The following is a 20781-nucleotide window of genomic DNA, read 5'->3' as shown; positions in this document are numbered from 1 at the left end:
AACCTTATGTTATACTAGGGACATGTTGTTTCCATAGCTAGGGCTGACAATTACTGTCACAGCCCTGTATACAACCTTATGTTATACTAGGGACATGGTGTTTCCATAGCTAGGGCTGACAATGAGGATTTGTGAAGAGCAGACTCAACAACCTCTGCATCATCAAAACAGTTGCTTTGTGAGGTGTCAAAATAAACACACAAATGTTGTGTGTTTTTGCTACTATAAGTAGCATTAGCTAGTGCTAGTCGGCTGTGCTTGCTACTATAAGTAGCATTAGCTAGTGCTAGTCGGCTGTGCTTGCTACTATAAGTAGCATTAGCTAGTGCTAGTCGGCTGTGCTGGCGCCAACACGTCTTTTCATCCTATAGCTTGTTCCCCATCTTCTCCTTAAATAATGAGCCAATATGTTTTCAGCACTTTTATTTCCATTACTGATCAAAAATAATTGATCATGCTCTCTCTTGTTTCTCTGCAGCAGACATATAGTGAGCAATAGGTTTGGAACGTCAAATCGCAAAATCGAATCGCAATACATATAGAATTATGAGAACTTCAATACAGATCGTATCAGCACCTAAGTATCGTGATACTATCGTATGGTAAGGAAATTCCAAGCCCTACACACACACACACACACACACACACACACACACACACACACACACACACACACACACACGCAGTGTTATGTGAGAGCTGTTCAGTTGGGAGTCTGTGGTGAACAGAGACAGGACAAACCTGATCTACAACAACTCCACAGCTCAGACACTCACTGCCCTCGGCAACAAAAAGAAGAATACTGCATTGAGACGCCACAATCGCACTGGACAGAACTCTCACACAGGAGTTCATTACGACGTCTCACTGCCGATGGAGTTCTTTATGTCACAATGCGGGTTGCAAAATAACCAAAACTTTAAATAAATTCACTGGATTTCCAGAAATCCTGGTTACAGGTTTCCGTATTTCCTGCTTATTACCTCTTGATTCCGGGAATCCTCCAAATGGGATTTTGTGAAAACCCTAGTCACAGGTGCTGTTCGTGTTGTCACTGCGACACAGGACATTTCTCTGATGCCACAATAGCACAGGTGAGAAAATCACAGACTGAGAAATCAGTCAGAGTGACATTTGCAGTGTTACAAACAAAGGTGATGATGTCACACGGGGCGTGTCTGTCTTACCTCCTAGGCTGAGAGCGCCGGTCCTCCTCCCCACTGCCGGACTCCTGAGGAGAGAAACACGCAGCCAGTTAAGCCAACACGCAGCCAGTTAAGCCAACACGCAGCCTGTTGAACACGCAGCCTGTTAAGCCAACACGCAGCCTGTTAAGCCAACACATAGTATCAGTGTCGTCAGCTAGTCTAGCGAATGACCAACTCTCTCACACCCTGAAACACACACTAAACAGAGAATGACTACAACAGGCTGCACTCTAACTACCCCTATTAGAGCAGAGAGACAGGCTGCAGTCTAACTACCCCTATTAGAGCAGAGAGACAGGATGCAGTCTAACTACCCCAATTAGAGCAGAGAGACAGGCTGCTGTCTAACTACCCCTATTAGAGCAGAGAGACAGGCTGCAGTCTAACTACCCCAATTAGAGCAGAGAGACAGGCTGCTGTCTAACTACCCCTATTAGAGCAGAGAGACAGGCTGCAGTCTAACTACCCCTATTAGAGCAGAGAGAGAGGCTGCAGTCTAACTACCCCTATTAGAGCAGAGAGACAGGCTGCAGTCTAACTACCCCTATTAGAGCAGAGAGACAGGCTGCAGTCTAACTACCCCTATTAGAGCAGAGAGACAGGCTGCAGTCTAACTACCCCTATTAGAGCAGAGAGACAGGCTGCAGTCTAACTACCCCTATTAGAGCAGAGAGACAGGCTGCAGTCTAACTACCCCTATTAGAGCAGAGACAGGCTGCAGTCTAACTACCCCTTTTAGAGCAGAGACAGACTACAGCCTAACTACTCCTATTAGAGAAGAGATCGAGAGACAAGCCGTTCAGACTGGATTTAATTTCTCTCTCTAGGAAAATGGCCTCAGTCTGTTTATAAAGGCGCGGTCCGAGAGAGATGACAACCAAAACACACAGAGACACACCCACCACTACTTCCTTCAGTGGGTTTCTGACAAGACAATAAGATCCTCTGGGTCCAATTTTAGTGTTCTTCCTGACTGTCACTGACCTGGTACACATCTAAGCTGATCTCCATAGTACCAACACAGCTATAAACAAGTTAAATCTACCGGCATAAAAAAATACATTAAATAAATAGCACATAAAAAAAAAGAGAACCATTCATGTTTAGACTGACTGAAAGAAATTATGACCAGAGCCTTCAAAACAGAACTTCATGAAGAGTAGGGAGAAGTTGTGTTGTCAGGGTTACTATTGTGTTCACAGACAGCCAATTCAAATGCAGTGTGTGTTGGCCAGTGTGGTCAGATACCTAGGAAGTGGCCAGGCTGTTGTGTTTGTCTGGACAGGAAGTGAGAGGAGCAGCATAGATTCCCTGCTCGGGACATTTACATATATGCAAAACACTGAGGGTTTGTTTTACAGCGTGTGTGTGTGTGTGTGTGTCAGTCATAATGTGTGTATGTATGTTGTAAGGCATCTGTAGGATAGGACAGGTAGGAAAACAGAGCATGCAGCAGAGAGATGAGGTGAATCCCCCTCAGCCAGAGAGATGAGGTGAATCCCCACCACCAGAGAGATGAGGTAAATCCCCCACCACCCCTCAGCCAGAGAGATGAGGTGAATCCCCCTCATCCAGAGAGATGAGGTGAATCCCCCACCACCCTCAACCAGAGAGATGAGGTGAATCCCCCACCACCCTCAACCAGAGAGATGAGGTGAATCCCCCACCACCCTCAACCAGAGAGATGAGGTGAATCCCCACCACCAGAGAGATGAAGTGAATCCCCCACCGCCCTCAACCAGAGAGATGAGGTGAATCCCCACCACCAGAGAGATGAGGTGAATCCCCCACCACCATCAGCCAGAGAGATGAGGTGAATCCCCCACCACCCTCAGCCAGAGAGATGAAGAGAATCCCCCCCACCCTCAGCCAGAGAGATGAGGTGAATCCCCCACCACCCTGAGCCAGAGAGATGAGGTGAATCCCCACCACCCTCAGCCAGAGAGATGAGGTGAATCCCCCACCACCCTCAACCAGAGAGATGAGGTGAATCCCCCACCACCCTCAACCAGAGAGATGAGGTGAATCCCCACCACCAGAGAGATGAGGTGAATCCCCCACCACCCTCAACCAGAGAGATGAGGTGAATCCCCCACCACCCTCAACCAGAGAGATGAGGTGAATCCCCCACCACCAGAGAGATGAGGTGAATCCCCACCACCCTCAGCCAGAGAGATGAAGTGAATCCCCCTCAACCAGAGAGATGAGGTGAATCCCCCACCACCAGAGAGATGAGGTGAATCCCCCACCACCAGAGAGATGAGGTGAATCCCCCACCACCCTCAGCCAGAGAGATGAGGTGAATCCCCCTCAGCCAGAGAGATGAGGTGAATCCCCCCACCACCAGAGAGATGAGGTGAATCCCCCACCACCAGAGAGATGAGGTGAATCCCCCACCACCCTTAACCAGAGAGATGAGGTGAATCCCCCTCAGCCAGAGAGATGAGGTGAATCCCCACCACCAGAGAGATGAGGTGAATCCCCCACCACCCTCAGCCAGAGAGATGAGGTGAATCCCCCACCACCAGAGAGATGAGGTGAATCCCCCACCACCAGAGAGATGAGGTGAATCCCCCACCACCCTCAGCCAGAGAGATGAGGTGAATCCCCCACCACCAGAGAGATGAGGTGAATCCCCCACCACCATCAACCAGAGAGATGAGGTGAATCCCCCACCACCAGAGAGATGAGGTGAATCCCCCACCACCATCAACCAGAGAGATGAGGTGAATCCCCCACCACCAGAGAGATGAGGTGAATCCCCCACCACCATCAACCAGAGAGATGAGGTGAATCCCCCACCACCCTCAGCCAGAGAGATGAGGTGAATCCCCCACCACCCTCAGCCAGAGAGATGAGGTGAATCCCCCCTCAGCCAGAGAGATGAGGTGAATCCCCCACCGCCAGAGAGATGGACCACTTAGCCCATCAGTCAGAGAAGAAAGGCTGTAGTGATCTACTGAGTGCTGGATTCCCTTGACTCCATGGACTCTTACAGCAGCAGTGTGTGGCTCTCAAAGGCCCTCGTTGTTATGGCAACACAGCAGTGGAGCTGGCCAGGTTCACCACAGGCTTCCAGAGAGAGAGAGAGAGAGAGAGAGAGAGAGAGAGAGAGAACACCCAGCGGGCATCTTTATAGACATCTCACAGTCAGAATGTCACAAACACACACACATCGAGTCATGGGACACAGTGTGTGTGTGGGGGGGGGTGCAAGATCCACACATTCTGGCGAGGAAAGTTCTCCCCCCTGACCTCTAACTCAGCACTGTCGTTGACTCCAAACTGGCTCAACTGGTCACGAGACAGTTCAAGGATAAGCACTGACAACAACGAGAAACATGGTGGTGGTTATTAGGTTGAGGGGGTGAGGGTAGCAGTGTGTATGAGTGGGTGAGGGTAGATGTGTGTATGAGTGGGTGAGTGTAAACTCAGCAACAAAAATAAACGTTACTCTAAGTTAATATTTCTAAAGACACTTTTTACATTTTATACTTTTAAAACCTTTTAAGTGTTTTGTTTTTTGGGGACCACGTTGTCGGTGCTGCTTTTAACATGCCGTGTTCGGCTGGATTTTTTTTGCCGGACCCCGGACCCATTAGCATGCTAGCTCCGATTAGCTAGGTTAGCTGGCTGTAACCGGCAAAGCTTGTCTCACGTCGCGGTTGGCTCTTGTAGCCGGGACCTCCATTTCTGACCTGGGCATGTCAGACTCATCTGGGGTAAGTGTGTGTGTCAGAGCTGTGTGTAAGTTGACTATGCAAATAATTTGGAATTTTTAATGCATTAATGTTTCTTATAAAAAGAAGAAGCGATGCAGTCAGTCTCGACCTCAACTCAACTCTGCCAAGAGAGACTGGCATGCATAGTATGTATATTAGCCCTTTGATTACAATGAAGAGCAGCTTAACTAGGTCTTTCCTTGCAGCACTTTCGACCACACGACTGGACAATAATCAAAATAAGACAAGACTAGAGGCTGCAGGACTTGCTTTTTGGAGTGCGGTGTCATAAAAGCAGAGCATCTCTGTTTTACGGACAGACCTCTCCCGATCTGTACAACCATTGAATCTATATGTTTTGCTCATGACAGTTTACAATCTAAGGTAACGCCAAGTAATTTAGTCTCCTCAGCTTGTTCAACAGCCACACCATTCCTTACCAGATTCAGCTGAGGTCTAGAACTTAGGGAATGATTTATACCAAATGCAATGCTCTTAGTTTTAGAGATGTTCAGGACCAGTTTATTACTCGCTACCCATTCCAAAACAGAAAAGAGTAGAGGGCCTAGAGAGCTGCCGAGCGGTACACCACACTTTACATGTTTGACATTAGAGAAGCTTCCATTAAAGAAAACCCTCAGTTTTATTAGATAGATAGCTATGAATCCACGATATGGCAGAGGTTGAAAAGCCATAACACAGAAGTTCTCTCAACAACAGGTTATGGTAAATAATGTCAAAGTCTGCACTGAAATCGAACAGTACAGCTCCCACAGTCTTCTTATCAATTTCTTTCAACCAATCATCAGAAATGTTTGTCAGTACAGTACATGTTGAGTGCCATTCTCTATAAAGCATGCTGGAAAGTCTGTTGTTAATTTGTTTACAGAGAAGCATTGTATTTGGTCAAACAGATGATTGGTCTGCTGTTAGAATCAGGAAAAGGTCGCTATACCACTCTTTTGGTAGCGGAATGACTTTGGCTTCCGTCCAGGCCTGAGGACAAAGACTTTCCTCTAGACTTAGATTAAAGATATGACAGATAGGAGTGGGTATAGAGTCAGCTACCATCCTCAGTAGCTTTCCATCTAAGTTATCAATGCCAGGACGTTTGTCATTATTGATCAATAACAAAAAATAAATAATCCACATCTCCTACACTAACTTTACAAAATATAAACTTGCAATGCTTTTCTTTCATTATTTTATATACGAGTACGACGGCTCACTATTCGTTGTTGGCATTTCCTGCCTAAGTTTGCCCACTTTTCCAATGAAGTAATCATTAAAATAATTGGCAACATCAAATGGTTGTGATGAATAAGCAATCTGATTTAATGGAAAATGGATTTGAATTTGTCTTTCTGCCCATAATTTAATTTAAAGTACTGCAACTTTTTTTTTTCCATTATTCTTTATATCATTGATCTTGGCTTCATAATACAGTTTATTCTTCTTTTTGTTGAGTTTAGTCACATACATTCTTAAATTTGCAGTAAGCCAGATGTGCAGCCACTCCTTTTGTCCCATCTCTTTTAACCATACCATTTTCAATTCCTCCTCAATCCATGAAGCCTTAACAGTTCCAACAGTCAGTTTATCAATAATAGGAAAAAACTATTTCATAAATTCATCAAGTGCAGCGTCTGGATGCACCTTATTAATCACATCAGACCAACAAATATTTATAACATCATCCACATAAGTCACAAAAAAAATATTTTTTATGAGCTCTTATACACTATTTTGGGCCCAGCTTTCAGAACTTTGTCTTTCCTGGATTTAGCCACTATATTGTGATCACTGGGTACAGATACAGCTTTAGAACAAAGTACAAATGTGATCAATACAAGTGTCTGAAGTTGTTCCTGTAGTGTTTGTAAACACCACGGTAGGTTGATTAATAACCTGAACCAGATTACAGGCACTGGTTACAGTGAGAAGCTTCCTCTTGAGCAGACAGCTTGATGAAAACCAGTTAATATTCAGGTCCCCAAGAAAGCAGACCTCTCTGTTAACATCATACATTTCACACATGTTATTTAGATACTGACTATTAGCACTTGGTGGCCTATAGCAACACTCCAAAAGAAAAGGCTTTAGATGTGCCAAGTGAACCTGCAACCACAACACTTCAATAACACTTTAATACCACTTGACATAAGATCTTCTCTAAGCATTACAGGGATATGGCTCTGAATATATACAGCAACTTCTCCCCCATAAGCATTTCTGTCTCTTCTATAAATGTTATATCCTTGTATTGCTACTGATGTATCATCAAATGAATTATCTAAGTAAGTGGCTAATATATGAATGTTATCTGACGTTAGCAAGTAATTGATTTCATGAACCTTATTTCTAAGGCTACATATATTAATATGGGCTATTTTCATCCCTTTCCTGGGTAGCTTATCAGATATAGACATACTACTGAAAAGAGCAGACAAAGCAAGAGAAAAAAATATACATTCAGCAGTCCATTAATCAGTTAGTGTGTGTGTGTGTGTGTGTGTGTGTGTGTGTGTGTGTGTGTGTGTGTGTGTGTGTGTGTGTGTGTGTGTGTGTGTGTGTGTGTGTGTGTGTGTGTGTGTGTGTGTGTGTGTGTGTGTGTGTGTTGTTTTGTGCTGAGGGGTTGAAGCTATGAACCCAAAGGCTTGGCTCTCTCATCCCTTCCAGGCTTCTGGGAGGGAGGGTGAACAATGAGCCTGTCATAGCAGATGTAAGCGATGTCGCCACGTGCTCTGGCAGCTTTCATGGCTGGGATCAGTTCTTTCCTCTTCTGGCGCACAGCTTCCGGATAGTCCTCGTTGAGGCAGATATACAGAGCATTCAGAAAGTATTCAGACCCCTTGACCTTTTCCACAATTTGTTGCATTACAGCATTATTCTAAAATGGATTATACTTTTTTTCCCCCTCATCAATTTACATACAATACCCCATAATGACAAAGCAAAAACAGGTTTTTAGGATTTTTTTTAGGAATTTTGTAATTATTTTATAACTAAACTGAAATATCACATTTACATAAGAAGTCAGACCCTTTACTCAGTACTTTGTTGAAGCACCTTAAGCAGCGATTACAGCCTTGAGTCTTCTTGGGTATGACGACACAAACTTGGCACACCTGTATTTGGGGAGTTTCTCCCATTCTTCTCTGCAGATCCTCTCAAGCTCTGTCAGGTTGGATGGGGAGTGTTGCTGCGTAGCTATTTTCAGGTCTCTTCAGAGATGTTTGATCGGTTTCAAGCCCGGGCTCTGGCTGGGCCCGTCAAGGACATTCAGAGACTTTTCCCAAAGTGTTGTCTTGGCTGTGTGCTTAGGGTTGTTGTCCTGTTGGAAGGTGAACGTCGCCGAAGTCTAAGGTCCTGAGCGCTCTGGAGCAGGTTTTCATCATGGATCTCTCTGTACTTTGCTTTGTTAATCTTTCCCTTGATCCTGACTAGTGTCCCAGTCCCTGCCGCTGAAAAACATCCCCACAGCATGATGCTGCCACCACCATACTTCACCGTTGGGATGGTGTGAGGTTTCCTCGAGACGTGACGCTTGGCATTCAGGCCAAAGAGTTCACTCTTGGTTTCATCAGACCAGAGACTCTCGTTTCTCATGGTGTGAGAGTCCTTTAGGTGCCTTTTGGCAAACTCCAACCTGTCATGTTCCTTTTACTGAGGAGTGGCTTCCATCTGGCCACTCTACCATAAAGGCCTGATTGGTGGAGTGCTGCAGAGATGGGAAAACCATCCAGAAGGACAACCATCTCCACAGAGGATCTTTGGAGCCCTATCAATGACCATTGGGTTCTTGGTCACCTCCCTGACCAAGGCCCTTCTCCCCCGATTGCTCAGTTCGGCCGGGCGGCCAGCTCTAGGAAGATTCTTGGTGGTTCCAAACTTCTTCCATTTAAGAATGATGGAGGCCACTGTGTTCTTGAGGAACTTCAATGCTGCAGACATTTTTTGGTACCCTTCCCCAGATCTGTGCCTTAAGCTCTACAGACAATTCCATCGACCTCATGGCTTGGCTTTTACTCTGACATGCACTGTCAACTGTGTTACCTTATATAGACAGGTGCGTGCCTTTCCAAATCATGTCCAATCAATTGAATTTACCACAGGTGGACTCCAATCAAGTTGTAGAAACATCTCAAGGATGATCAACGGAAACAGGATGCACCTGAGCTCAATTTGGAGTCTCATAGCAAAGGGTCTGAATACTTATGTAAATAAGGTATTTCTGTTTTTTTTTTTTTGTAATGCATTTGCTAAAATCCTGGTTTTCGCTTTGTCATTATGGGGTATTGTGATGTCATAATGGGGTATTGTGTATAGATTAATGAGGAAAAAAATAGTATTTAAATCGATTTTAGAATATGGCTGTAACGTAACAAAATGTGGAAAAAGTCAAGGGGTCTGAATATTTTCACTGTATATGCCATTGACCCAACTGTTGACAAGGCTGTTAGAACTGCAATGTGACTTTGTTTGCCTTACAGAAAGCCCTGGTAGGTTTAAAACTTGTTGTTTTGTTGTTCTCGAATTCTCGCCAAAAGAAAAATGTTTCAGATGAACTACATATTTATTTATTCATTGGATGGTTCTCCCATCGATTGGGTTCCAGCCTCGGTATTTGGATTGACAAAAACTTGATGTTTAAAAAAATAAATGAGGTTGAGCTAGTTAAAAAGCCTAGATTTAAATGGGGCTTATTTTTTTATATAGATCTTTCCTCTCCCTAAATAGCAGGAAGCAGATTGTACAGTCAACTTTTCTGCGAGTTCTTGACTATGGTGACACCGTTTACCAGATTGCTGCAGCAACTACTTTTAAACCTTTAGATGCCATCTACTATAGCACCCTTCGTTTTATCACAGGTGACAGTTTTAATACTCACAACTGCATCCTGTATCAAATGGTTGGTTGGTCCTCATTAAAACTGCCACACACCTCTCCAAAGTGTCCACCATTCCTAAGTAATTTAAATGAACTTTTACTTTTTACTAATATGTGACTCACCACCTCGAGTCGGTCATATTAGCAAAATTTGAAATAGTTTTTTTTTATATTGGATAAAAGTAGAGACTCAGAGCTAAAAAATGGAATATCATACGTGGCATTTTTGAGGAACAATGGGAAAGTATTTCTACCGTAGATCACCTCATTATTACCTTTTTGTTTTACAAAGTCCTACTCCACAAGCTTCCAACTTACCTGACTTCGTTGCTGAAGTATAAAAACATGAAAGACCAAACCTGCTCGAGGCCCTTCAGGTATAGACCAAATAAGGTAAATACTCCTTTAGTTTCAGTGCTATTGTTCCAGACGAGGGGAGAAGTCCACCACTACTATTGTTCCAGACGAGGGGAGAAGTGAAACCACTACTATTGTTCCAGACGAGGGGAGAAGTCCACCACTACTATTGTTCCAGACGAGGGGAGAAGTGAAACCACTACTATTGTTCCAGACGAGGGGAGAAGTCCACCACTACTATTGTTCCAGACGAGGGGAGAAGTCCACCACTACTATTGTTCCAGACGAGGGGAGAAGTCCACCACTACTATTGTTCCAGACGAGGGGAGAAGTCCACCACTACTATTGTTCCAGACGAGGGGAGAAGTCCACCACTACTATTGTTCCAGACGAGGGGAGAAGTCCACCACTACTATTGTTCCAGAAGAGGGGAGAAGTCCACCACTACTATTGTTCCAGAAGTGTAACGTCCGTCGTTAGGAATGGACCAAGGCGCAGCGGGATTGTGGACACTCATGTTTATTTAAATAAAAAACACGTAAAGCATCCACTTGAAAAAACAATAAACAGAACTTACGACAGCAACAGTCTTGCAGGCTCCTACAACGCAGTGCAAGGACAACTACCCACGAAAACCAAACAAACACACACCTACTTATAGGACTCCCAATCAGAGGCAACTAGAAACACCTGCCTCCAATTGAGAGTCCAGCACCCAAAAACTACACATAGAAAAACAAACCTAGAACCTATACCAAACTAACACACCCCACTACACCACACACAAAACCCCATAATACAAAACAAATATACCTCTGCCCGTCCTGACCAAATATAATAGAAATAATACCTAAATATTGGTCAGGACGTGACATTACCCCCCCTAAAGGTGCAGACCCCGGAATGCACCTTAAAAGAAAACACAAAAAATCCCCATTACCCCAACAAAACCAAAAAGCAATACCCCCTAAACAATAAGGGAGGGAAGGGAGGGTGGCTGCCGTCAACGACGGCATTGTGCTACACCCTCCCTCCCCAACCCACCTATCCTGGAGGTGGCTCAGGTGCAGGACGTGGACCTCGCTCCACCTTTGGCGTCGCCCACTTTGGTGGCGCCGCTAGCTGCGCCGGGCAGACGGGCCACTCGGGCTGACCCTGGCAGACGGACCACTCGGGCTGGGCCGGAGGACAGGAGGACCACTCGGGCTGGGCCGGAGGACAGGAGGGCCACTCGGGCTGGGCCGGAGGACCGGAGGGCCACTCGGGCTGGGCCGGAGGACCAGAGGGCCACTCTGGCTGGGCCGGAGGACAGGAGGGGCCACTCGGACTGGGCCGGAGGACCGGAGGGCCACTCCGGGCTGGGCCGGAGAACAGGAGGGCCACTTGGGCTGGGCCGGAGGACTGGAGGGCCACTCGGGCTGGGCCGGAGGACCGGAGGGCCACTCGGGCTGGGCCGGAGAACAGGAGGGCCACTCGGGCTGGGCCGGAGGACAGGAGGGGCCACTCGGGCTGGGCCGGAGGACAGGAGGGCCACTCGGGCTGGGCCGGAGGACAGGAGGGCCACTCGGGCTGGGCCGGAGGACAGGAGGGCCACTCGGGCTGGGCCGGAGGACAGGAGGGCCACTCGGGCTGGGCCGGAGGACCGGAGGGCCACTCGGGCTGGGCCGGAGAACAGGAGGGCCACTCGGGCTTATCCAGACAGGCAGGGCACTCTGGCAGCCCCGAACAGGCAGGCCACTCTGGCGGCTCCGGGCAGTCGGGCCACTTTGGCGGCTCCGGGCAGTCGGGCCACTCTGGCGGCTCCGGGCAGTCGGGCCACTCCTGGCGGCTCCGGGCAGTCGGGCCACTCTGGCGGCTCCGGGCAGTCGGGCCACTCTGGCATCTCCGGTTAGACGGGCAACTCTGGCATCTCCTGACTAGCGGGCGGCTCTGGCGGCTCCTGACTAGCGGGCGGCTCTGGCGGCTCCTGACTGGCAGGCAGCTCTGGTGACTTACGACTGGCGGGCAGCTCTGGAGACTTACGACTGGCGGGCAGCCCTGGTGACTCTTGACTGGCGAGACTGGACTGACACACTAGACGCCTGATGCGTGGGGCTGGTACTGGACGTGCCAGCCTGGAGACACGCACCTCCATGCTAGTGCGTCTAGCGGGAAACACCGGACCGAAAGGGCGCACTGGCGGTCTTGAGTGCAGGGTTGGCATCACCCCTTCCGGCTCGATGCTCACCTTGCCCTGGCACCTGCGGGGCGCTGGTACCGGGCGGACTGGGCTGTGCGTCCGTATAGGCGAGATGGTGCGTACCTCAGCGTAACATGGCGCCCTCCACCTCATACGCACCTCCCTGTAGTCACGGGTAGCTGGCTTACGGCTCTTCCTTGGCCTGGCCAAACTACCCGGTGCTCCCCCCAAAAAATGTATTGGGGTGCCTCTCCGGCTTCCTCGCCAGCCGTGTTCCAGCATAACGTTCGCGTTGGTTCCTCTGTCCAGCTGCCTCCACTCTCCTGAGTGCCTCCACCTGTTCCCATTGGAGGCAATCCCTTCCGGCCAGGATCTCTTCCCAGGTGTAGGCTCCCTTGCCGTCTAGGACGTCCTCCCATGTCCATTCCTCCATTTTGTTCTCCTGTGGCTTCCTCCTCTTCCGCTGCTTGGTCCTTTGGTGGTGGGTAGTTCTGTAACGTCCGTCGTTAGGAATGGACCAAGGCGCAGTGGGATTGTGGACACTCATGTTTATTTAAATAAAAAACACGTAAAGCATCCACTTGAAAAAACAATAAACAGAACTTACGACAGCAACAGTCTTGCAGGCTCCTACAATGCAGTGCAAGGACAACTACCCACGAAAACCAAACAAACACACACCTACTTATAGGACTCCCAATCAGAGGCAACTAGAAACACCTGCCCCAATTGAGAGTCCAGCACCCAAAACTACACATAGAAAAACAAACCTAGAACCTATACCAAACTAACACACCCCACTACACCACACACAAAACCCCATAATACAAAACAAATATACCTCTGCCACGTCCTGACCAAATATAATAGAAATAATACCTAAACATTGGTCAGACGGACAAGAAGAGGGGAGAAGTCCACCACTACTATTGTTCCACTTTTCAAATTCAAGAGCTGAAGAGAAAAACATTTTAGGAATTGGATTGACAGATATATAACTGCTAGCACACAGTGATGTAGTTATTTTTTTTACTTTGTTTTTATTATTAGAAATATAATAAATTATTATTAATAATATTACTTGGCCCTAAACAATCTTACATCAGCCTGGGAGGATGAAACCCCTTCTCTCAAAACTCTCCCTGTCGATCTTCTGCTCTAAAATCTCACACTCAAAATATTTCTCTGCTGCAACTACCTCATCTATCTTCTGTGATTTTCTCTGCGCCAGCTTCCTCTGGGAGGCGGATACACACAAAAAATCTAAACAATTCCACTTCTCGAAACTCACAGATCTAACCATTCCCAGTTTGTCATTTACCCAGCCGGACACAATGTATGGGTCGGACAAAAAGCAGGAATCCACACTTTCCAAAAATCTCACTCCTCCCGGTCCAGAATCATCTCTGTTAGGATTCTCAGGGAAAACTTTGGAAGTTTCCACTACACCTGTCGTCGCAGGTAGGCACACTTCATCCTGGACTGGCTCAACAAGGTTCTCAAGAGAGCGTGAAGACATACAAGTCATATTACTTGCTTTGTAATCAGGAGCATCCCTTTGCTTCTCATTTGTACATAGCAGGCGGGAGGGGGGGGGGTTGACACAATGACCAGCTGGCTAAGCTAGCACACAGCGTCATTCGCTCCCGCCTGCCGAACACCTGCCCTCGCTGTCGTTAACAGAACTGCAGGAAAACAGTGCCCAAAAGACGGGGGCGAAGGATACTCTGTGTACTAGCTATAGCTAGCTACCATTGTTTTCCCCGCCTCTTCTTCTTCTGTGGGGTTTATCAGTGATAAGGTAGAGTTCAGTACAGTAGCGTTCAGTACAGTACAATATACTGTACTGGACTTGTCTGTAGTGTACTGTGCTGTATTATACTGTACTACTGTATTGTACTGTAGTCTACTGTGCTCTACTCACTGTACTGTAGTGTATTGTACTGTACAAACTCAGTACTGTAGTTTACTGTACTCTACTCACTGTACTGTAGTGTATTGTACTGTACTGTATTGTACTCAGTACTGTAGTTTACTGTACTCTACTCACTATACAGTACTGTATTTTACTATCCAAACTTGAGAAACATACGTCTATCATAGGTTCAGTCCGGTCCGTCTGTGGACGTTAACATCAAGGCCAGGGTGGACTGTCAAATTTAAACTAGTTTTCAACGTCCATGGAGGTCCGGTGTCAGTCGGTGCTCAGTGGGTGAGGATACTGTTTACAGTAAATGGAAAGAGCAGGGGATCATGGGTAGGTGTCAGTAAGAGCTAGGAGAGGTTACATTAACTGGGGGGAGAAAGAGAGAGAGAGAGAGAGAGAGAGAGAGAGCGAGAGGTTGTCCAGACTCAGACTGTTTTAACACCAGATAACAGAAAGACATAGAAAACAGTTATGAGCTGAACATGACAGTATGCCAGTGGAAGCGAGGACAGTAGCAGATGACTATTATGATTTCCCATTGAAGCCAAACCAGTTGCAGTAATTCCATTACGGATTTTTGGTAATTCTGTTTACCAATTTGGTAACAGAATTCCGAGTTTTAAATGACTTAATAATTCCTAAACAAAAATTGTAATCAGTACAATGACTATTGTAGGTCTACCATTACTTGTTATTTCTGTGAAGTTTCATTATCCTGTTGGGGCTAGGGGGCAGTATTTGCACGGCTGGATAAAAAAAATATACCCGATTTAATCTGGTTACTAATCCTACCCAGTAACTAGAATATGCATATACTTATTATATATGGATAGAAAACACTCTAAAGTTTCTAAAACTGTTTGAATGGTGTCTGTGAGTATAACCGAACTCATTTGGCAGGCAAAACCCTGAGACATTTTCTGACAGGAAGTGGATACCTGATGTGTTGTATTACCTTTAAACCTATGCCATTGAAAAACACAGGGGCTGAGGAATATTTTGGCACTTCCTATTGCTTCCACTAGATGTCACCAGCCTTTACAAAGTGTTTTGAGTCTTCTGGAGGGAGATCTGACCGAACAAGAGCCATGGAACGATGATGGCCCATTAGACACCTGGCGCGCGAGTTCATGTTGGGTACCCTCGTTCCAATACGTTATAAAAGAGTATGCATTCGTCCACCTTGAATATTATTCATGTTCTGGTTAAAAAAGGCCCTAATGATTTATGCTATACAACGTTTGACATGTTTGAACGAACGTAAATATATTTTTCCCCTCGTTCATGAAGTGAAGTCCGGCGGGCTTAGATCATGTGCTAACAAGACGGAGATTTTTGGACATAAATGATGAGCTTTTTTTGAACAAAACTACATTTGTTATGGACCTGTGATACCTGGAAGTGACATCTGATGAAGAGAATCAAAGGTAATGGATTATTTACATAGTATTTTCGATTTTAGATCTCCCCAACATGACGACTAGTCTGTATCGCAACGCGTATTTTTCTGGGCGCAGTGCTCAGATTATTGCAAAGTGTGATTTCCCAGTAAGGTTATTTTTAAATCTGGCAAGTTGATTGCGTTCAAGAGATGTAAATCTATAATTCTTTAAATGACAATATAATATTTTACCAATGTTTTCTAATTTTAATTATTTAATTTGTGATGCTGACTTGACTGCCGGTTATTGGAGGGAAACGATTTCAACAACATCAATGCCATAGTAAAACGCTGTTTTTGGATATAAATATGAACTTGATAGAACTAAAAATGCATGCATTGTCTAACATAATGTCCTAGGAGTGTCATCTGATGGAGATTGTAAAAGGTTAGTGCATCATTTTAGCTGGTTTTATGGTTTTGGTGACCCTGTCTTTGAATTGACAAAACATTACACACAACTCTTGTAAATGTACTGTCCTAACATACTCTAAATTTATGCTTTCGCGTAAAACCTTTTTGAAATCGTAAAACGTGGTTAGATTAAGGAGATGTTTATCTTTCAAAGGGTGTAAAATAGTTGTATGTTTGAAAAATTTGAATTTTGACATTTATTTGGATTCAAATTTGCCGCTCTTGAAATGCACCTGCTGTTGATGGAGTGCACCACGGTGGGACGCCTCGTCCCACCTAGCCCATAGAGGTTAACCTCCTCCTCATGAGGAGAGACATTCAAAAAGTATTTTTAAACTTACAGAAGGTAAACAATTTCTCCAAAACGAAATATAAAAGTGTTGATATAAGTTGGCAGGGGTCTTTACGTCACCCTGAGGAAGGCACAGTGATGCCGAAACGTTGGTATAATACCCATTAAACTGCCGGGGAGTTTTATAAATGGAGTGTGCAATCTTCTTTATTTTGATAGTTTAGCGGTCTTTACGTCAACATTGTGTTTTGATGTATTTCTGATACCTTTTAAGACTTTTTCTGGTCGATGTTTTCTAAAGACCCCTTTTCCCCTCAGTTTATCCAGAAATCAAAGCCATTACCTGTGCCTACTTTTTAGAGATGGAAAATGGTTGAAAAATGTACACTATATATACACACACAAAAGTATGTGGACACCCCTTCAAGTGAGTGGATTCGGGCTATTTCAGCCACACCCGTTGCTGACAGGTGTATAAAATCGAGTACACAGCAATGTACTGTCCATAGACAAATATCGGCAGTAGAATGGCCTTACTAAAGAGCTCAGTGACTTTCAACGTGGCACCGTCACAGATGCCACCTTTCCAACAAGTCAGTTCTTCAAATTTCTGCCCGCTAGAGCTGTCCCAGTAAGTGCTGTTGTTGTGAAGTGGAAATGCCTAGGAGCAACAATGGCTCAGCCACGAGTGGTAGGCTACACAAGCTCACAGAACAGGAACGCCAAGCCCTGAAGCGTGAAAAATCGCCTGTCCTCGGTTGCAACACCGAAGTTCGAAACTGCCTCTGGAAGCAACGCTCAGCACAAGAACTGTTCGGTCGGGAGCTATATGAAATGAGTTTCCATGGCTGAGCAGCCGCACACAAGCCTAAGATAACCATGCACAATGCCAGCTGGAGTGGCGAAGCACGCCGCCAATGGACTCTTGAGCTGTGGAAATGCATTGTCTGGAGTGATGATTCACGCTTCACCATCTGGCAGTTCGACAGACGAATCTGGGTTTGGCGGATGCCGGGTGAAAGCTACTTGCTCCAATGCATAGTGCCAACTGTAAAGTTTGGTGGAGGAGGAATAATGGTCTAGGGCTGTTTTGAAGGGAAATTTAAACACTACAGCATACAATTAGATTCTAGACAATTCTATGCTTCCAACTTTGTGGCAACAGTTTGAGAAAGGCCCTTTCCTGTTTAACATGACAATGCCCCCATGCACAAAGTGAGGTCCATACAGAAATGGTTTGTCGAGATCAGTGTAGAAGAACTTGACTGGTCTGCACAGAGCCCTGACCTCAACCCCATCGAACACCTTTGGGATGAATTGGAACGCCGATTGCAAGCCAGGCCTAATCGCCCAACATCAGTGCCCGACCTCACTAATGCTCTTGTGGCTGAATGCAAGAAAGTCCCTGCAGCAATGTCCCGTGTGGCTCAGTTGGTAGAGCATGGTGTTTGTAATGCCAGGGTTGTGGGTTCGATTCCCACGGGAGACCAGTACAGAACAAAAAATGCATGAAATGTAGGCATTCACTACTGTAAGTCGCTCTGGATAAGAGCGTCTGCTAAATGACTAAAATGTAAATGTTCCAACATCTAGTGGAAAGCCTTCCCAGAAGAGTGGAGGCTGTTATAGCAGCAAAGGGGGGACCAGCTCCATATTAATACCCATGATGTTTGAAGAGCAGGTGTCCACATACTTTTGGTCATGTAGTGTATCTATGCCTTGGGGGCTAAATCGATCCACCAATACAAGACCATTAAAAGGTGCACTGGACTATTAAAAGGCACAGTACAATACTTCTGTGAGAAAATCAAAACTTAAAAAAAAATATTTTTTCATTCTGATTTTTAAGCACCCTCAGCACCCCTATGTCCCGCGGCTATGTTTACATGTTCTGTTTAGACAGAGACTAGAGGTGAATTGACTCTGGCAGCCAAAACAATCTATACATGAATCGATTCTCATTCATAGCACATCAAAAATAATTTCCCAAATGCTAAATATACACTTACTGTAGCCTACTTTTTTTTTTTTTAAACACAGTTGCAGCAAACAGTATTTTCCAGTGACAAGTTTGTGGTGTCCGTCTTCCGTTTACACACAGGGTGTACAGAGATGCTGTTAGCGAACGTTAATTCGCATTGGTATAACTCAGTCTTTCTACTATTTTCCTTAAACAAGCGCTGTAACATGGAAATACGACCGTGTGGGAACCAAGCATTATAAAAGGTGCAAAGTAATTTCACCTTTATTATTAGTAGTAGTATTTTTCGCTGATATGAAAGATATAATACGTAACTTATGATTCCAAAACCGTACCCCACAGAGGAGTTGAAGTAGTTAGCTAGTATGAAGCGGCATATTAGATGACTTGGGGAGGCCAGTGATTTTGGAGAAAATATGCCTATTTTACAGTAGACTACAGTCACTGGCTGATGTTTAGTCCGGCGTGTAGACTACAGACTAAACTAGCCTACACATAGGAAACACACCTGACAACATGTAGCCTATATTTTCTCCTCCTGAAACTATACTATGATACAATGTAACACTCTAGAATAAACACACGTTTCATTGCCTGTGCTTGGTAACCTAGTCGCAACAGTGACAGCTACAATGTATACATTTTGCGCTCCATAGATTCTACTGTATTCCAAAATTAATATAGTTTTTTACGCATGCGCACAAATATAAAAAAGCTAGACACTTAAGAACAGTCGGCAAAAACAGAGGAAATCAACCCAAAGTTTCCAGCTAGGGATTCGGTGGTTGGGGGATCGAAACAACGATGGCTTACCGAAACACAGGGGCTGGTGCTGGGGTCGGGTGAGCGCTGCACGGTTACCAGTGCCATTCAGCGACCGGGAAACAGATGCCTGAGAGAAAGCGACAACGGCGATACGGTCATAATTGTTTCCGGGAGAAATCCGCTATACCCGGGTTATTCGCTCGTTTACAGACAACCAGCTACTCCCCGGCTGTTTCCTCTGGACGGATGGTCAGCGCATGTGCATTAAGCTCCATCTATTGACTCTGATGTAACCTGTTACGTGCTGAAACAGACAGTGCAGGACAAAAGTTTAACAAGTGGCCCCACAAGTTTTCTGAGCAAGTGATTTTAATTTTGTAAATCTTGTTCCCAAGTATTCCCACGCATAATAGAGACACTTGATCATATATAAATGTAAGCATGGTTTGAATTTATTATGTTTTAGTCAAATATTACATCTGTTTGCATCTTCTTGCTGTCAATTTGCAGTCTAGAAATGATTAGTCATTATGTTCCAGGCCCTGCTCAAGAAACAAATTGTCCCGCAGCTGAATCTAGTTGGATGATCTCTGGTTTAGGCTATGAAGTGAATCCCCACCCTCTCAAAGAATAATAAACAAGTCTATCTGCTGTGACTTGTTTTCTGCTGATAATTCAGTCACACACTGTAATAGAGAGTTTTCTGTATTATTACGATGGAAATGTTGTGAAATGAATTGTGTGGGGTGTTGTATTGTGGTGAAATAGTTTGTTTGACCTCTGGACTGTAGTTATGGGCCCCATAGCCTACTCCAGGCAAGCTATACAGTCACTTTCACCTCTCACCATGACAGTAGATTAACTCTAAAAATAAAAGGTTCATGGAGTATCATTTAGGGGTTCTTCAAATTGAAAATGTCGGAAAAACTCCTATAAATTCTTCAAAGAACCCCTTTTAATGGATCCTCGAAGAACCTTTTGGTGTAATTTTTTTTTTTACTATTATTACCCACTATTATTATCATTATTCATAATAATACTCATAACAATAACAACAATAACACAATATTTTAGTTGTCAGTGTTTATTAGGATTTTAGAGGCAAAGCAGAATAAAACAATCCAATTATGAGGTGAACTCCTAGCAGAGCCCCCAGGTCTAATGGATATATCCTCTGGTGTGTTGATGTTAATGTGTTGATGTTAACTCCGTATCCATAGCCAGAATGATTTTGCAGTGCATGGTGATCGAACAGGTTATATTCATCAGGTGTAGGGAGGGTGAAGTCTGTGAATTCATTTTTTATTATACAGATGATTAACAAAACATGCACATGACAGTATTCATACCTTGGTTTTTGTGGTAAATGTGAATTAATTTTTTTGGGGGGATAATGTTTTTAATACACATACCTTGTCCATAATGTAGAGGCCTTTTGGATATTCATTGAAGAGGTGGAGGAGGATGGTACATGTGATCTGCATAACATACCAATACCTATTGACATACCTTTGCATGCCTCCTTGTCTGTATACCTGCAGACACAGACACAAAAGTGAGCAGTTCAGTCATCTGCACCCAATACAGCTAGCCTTCAACATATTC

The 20781-nt window shown here is 45.0% G+C and overlaps 1 non-coding gene and 1 pseudogene across 1 annotated transcript; one reads left to right on the top strand and one right to left on the bottom strand.

The window, feature by feature from the left end:
• LOC123742367 (protein phosphatase Slingshot homolog 2-like) overlaps positions 1–19339 on the bottom strand; it is a 62040-nt pseudogene extending 42701 nt beyond the window's left edge.
• trnat-ugu (transfer RNA threonine (anticodon UGU)) lies at positions 17846–17919 on the top strand. The gene has a single exon. It is a non-coding gene; the product is annotated as a tRNA-Thr (tRNA).
• Positions 19340–20781: the final 1442 nt, after the last annotated feature.

This window comes from Salmo salar, chromosome ssa04 (genome assembly GCF_905237065.1).
Source record: "Salmo salar chromosome ssa04, Ssal_v3.1, whole genome shotgun sequence".
Taxonomy (NCBI): domain Eukaryota; kingdom Metazoa; phylum Chordata; class Actinopteri; order Salmoniformes; family Salmonidae; genus Salmo; species Salmo salar.
Note: the sequence above shows the minus strand (reverse complement) of the source record. Positions and strands in the feature narration are given on the sequence as shown.